Raw genomic sequence first — 3,843 nt, 5'->3', positions numbered from 1 at the left:
TTGGTCACTGTGTCTAGCCTGCTGACCCTCAGGTTAGGCCTATTGGTCACTGTGTCTAGCCTGGACCGTCACTGGCTGCCTGGGCAAGCTGTAAGGACGTTGTTTGTGACTGTGCACCCCCAGGACTGGCTCAGGGGTGGCCCTTTGTGAGGCTCGTAGAAAGGAAGGAAAGCAGCTGTTGGGGGACACTCAGCGTGGCACCTGGCTGTCTAACAAGAGTCGTTCAGGCTCTGCCATCGCTGGGGCTGCTGCTTCCCTTGCTGTTGTCTCGCCCTCCTGTAACCCCAAGGTGAGGCGCATATCCATGTGGCCCACGGCCCAGGGCTGATGAGAAAAGGAAAGCGTGTGCGCCAGCCACTCCCAGCCTACATGTGGAGGTAACTCAGCTCCACTTCTCATGTAAGACCCCTGGACAAAGGGCCTGAGCTACACCTCCTGCTGGGGCTTCCTGCTGGGGCTTTGCTGGGGCTTCCTGTCGGGGCTTGCTGCCGGGGCTTGCCAGGATACCAAAGGGCTACTCCCGCGATCACAGGGCTTGATGGCCCCCACCCAATCCACAGACAAAATGGCCTTACTGGATGTGCACCCTGACCCCAGGGAGACTGACTGGTACTCCGTGACGGAGGAGGCGGCCACCTATGAGGCCGGCCCCCAACAGCCAGACTCCTGAAATCTCCTCCCTGAGCACCCAGGAGATCCATACACCAGGTAATCGAGCAAAAAGAAACTGAGAGCTGTGACTTTATGCAGCTAGAAATCCAAAATATTCCTAGAGAATTTGCATGGAGAGGTGGTAAGGGAGCCTATTGGTTATTAAGACTTTTTACCCTAGCCTCCAAGCTTTTGCTCAGTGTGGCAGAGATGCACCAATTGGCTGGTCTTTCTAGGGACCCTAAAAATGTATAAACCGCTTTGTGACCCAGAGTCCTTGTATATACAGTCAGCAGCGATCACGGCTCCAGGCCCTACCCTCACCCTGTGGACAGCAAAGAGAAGAGACTAGACCTTACATCTGGTGAATAAAAACCACGTTTTCTGATGTTGGAGAGGGAGTGCATCCATCCTATGGCCCAACTTACCTGGCAAAAACCAGACCTGGTGCCCCAGCGATCATCATGCAGGCCTCTGAGGAGCCGAAATGAAGAGACGAGATGTCACTGCACACTTGTATTGTGGTTTGTGGTTTACTGTTGTTACGCTGGGCATGAGCCGTCATATGCAAACTGATTTAGGAAATAATATTGCAGTCATTATTCCCTGTCCTTGAGCATACAGAATGTGATCCAGCTGGAGCTGGGTTCACAAGGGCTCACAAGGACACATCAACTGGGCCCTGAGGTATAAAGACAATAGCTAAAATAATCTTGGAAAATATCTTTTAGGGAAACTTTCACATAGAGCCGATCAAACAGAACACAGAAGACTTTCCACTCTTACCTTTTTCTATTAGCATTTAGTGAATAGAAATTTGTTGGACCAATGAAGACCCTCCTGACTGTCGTTACTGAAACCTGTACCAATGATTGTTAAGAAAGACAATTCAAAACGTAGGATCACAGTTTCTAGCCAATCTGAAAAGGCTAAGCTTTCAATGGTTTTGCCCATTTGTAATGTTAATACACACTGATGACTCTGTAATGGTTTTTTGGACTCGGGCAGACATGGCTGTGGCAGCATGCTTGTCTGTTTTCCCACTCTTGCCTGTTCTGTAATATTCTTTGGACTCGGGCAGACATGGCTCTACCAGCACGCTTATCCATTTTCCCACTTTCTTCTGCTCTGTGATATTTCTTTGGACTTGGGCAGACATGGCTCTGGCAGTATGGTTGTCCACTTCCCACTTCTGCCCTTTTGAATATACGCCGAATAAAACTTTCTTTTTGCTTCACTAAACTTTATGATGTTTTTCCCCTACAACAAAACCCAATTCCTGATCATACAACCCAGCTGTTGCCACAACCATGTGTGCAATATCATGAGGCCCGCCTGTCACCGAGCCTGGCTCCCACACCTAATTTTGGAAAACACCCCCCACGGCGTTAACTAAATAGTTAAGCTCTACAAAAAACGGCCGGAATGGTCAGCTGGTTTAAAGAGGGTCCCAGGCAAGGTACAGCCCCTTCAAGTGCAACCTGGAAAAATCCACACAACTCCTGGTCACCTGCAAGCACATGCCCCCTGGAGCCCTAACTTTAATTTGCAGTAGGACTCCAGAAACTTCCCTTGAAGGAGAAGACCTAGACTGTTGGCAACACATACACCGAGCCAGCCTCCAAGTCACATGTGGGTGTGTGTCCAGTGTTCCCCGGCTCTGGGCTTCCTCTGGAGATGTGGAGCGGGCCAGCAGGCCACTAGCAACCTGTGCCCCAGAGGAGCCCCAAACCTTACCGAACCTTACCAACTCCTAGTGACCCTATAGGACAGAGTAGAACTGCGCCCTAGGGTTTCCAAGGAGTGGCTGGTGGATTTGAACGGCTGACCTTTTGGTTAGCAGCCGGGCTCTTAACCACTGCGCCACCAGGGCTCCTGGTAAAGAATAGGCACTGGATACAATTAGCAGAATGACTAAAGAATGAAGACCGATAGGGGATTTTAAATTGACCCGAGTTGTGTCGCACGCCTGAACTACTAACTGGCAAGGGGAATAACATTGTCACAGCTTCCCTAGACCAGAGCCCCCATCTGCTGTGTCCAGGGAGTGGGCCCAAGGGCACTGAGGTGTTGCTCCCTCGGGCCTGCAAGAGGCCTCAGCTGCCTGCACCAGGGCACCAACACTTTGTGACCCAGGAGAGAATGGGAAGCACCGAGGACCTGACCAAAATCTGCGTCTGGGGAAATAAGAAATACAAATGACAAACTGTGCCGCCAGTTCACATCTGGTCCCCGCATGCCCTGTCACGGAACCACAGCACAGGCACCATGACAGCCGGGAAGGAGAGGTCACTCACTCACTCACTCACTCACTCACTCAGTCATTCACATACTCACTCATTCATTCACTCACTCATTCACTCACTCACTCATTCACATACTCACTCACTCATTCACATACTCACTCACTCACTCATTCACTCATTCACATACTCACTCACTCATTCACTCACTCACTCACTCATTCACTCACTCACTCATTCACACACTCACTCATTCACTCATTCACATACTCACTCATTCACTCACTCATTCACTCATTCACACACTCACTCATTCACTCAGTCACATACTCACTCACTCATTCACTCACTCATTCACATACTCACTCATTCACTCACTCACACACTCACTCATTCACACGCTCATTCATTTATTCATCGGTTCCCCTACTTGTTTATTAAACATGAATAATCTCGTCCTTACGGATAGAAAGATGGCTCAGACTGTTCTTTCCTTGAAAAGCCCCCAGGCTTGTTGCATATGGAAAAATAGGTATGTTTAGAGCAAGGCAGTGATGGGTCAGTGGTAGAATTCTTGCCTCCTGTGAAGGAGACCCGGGTTTGGTTCTTGGACAAAGCTCCTCATGCGCAGCCACCAGCCCGCCTGTCAGTGGAGACTTGTGTGTCGCTCTGATGCAGAACAGGTTCCAGGGGAGCTTCCAGACTAAGACAGACTAGGGGAAAAAGTCTGTGACCTACTTCTGAAAGTCAGCCAATGATATCACTCAGCCACAAAGAGAAACGGGGTCCCTATGCATGCGACAGTATAGATGAACCTTGAAAAAAATCATGCTGGGTGAAATAAGTCAGCACAAAAGGACACATATTGTATGATTCAATTTATATGAGATGTCTAGAATAGGCAAGTGTATACAGACCTAGGTTATCAGTGATTATCAGGGGCAAGTGG

Source organism: Trichechus manatus, unplaced genomic scaffold, assembly GCF_000243295.1.
Source record: "Trichechus manatus latirostris isolate Lorelei unplaced genomic scaffold, TriManLat1.0 scaffold00004, whole genome shotgun sequence".
Taxonomy (NCBI): Eukaryota; Metazoa; Chordata; class Mammalia; order Sirenia; family Trichechidae; genus Trichechus; species Trichechus manatus.
The sequence above is the reverse complement of the archived record's forward strand: the minus strand, read 5'-3'. Positions refer to the sequence as shown.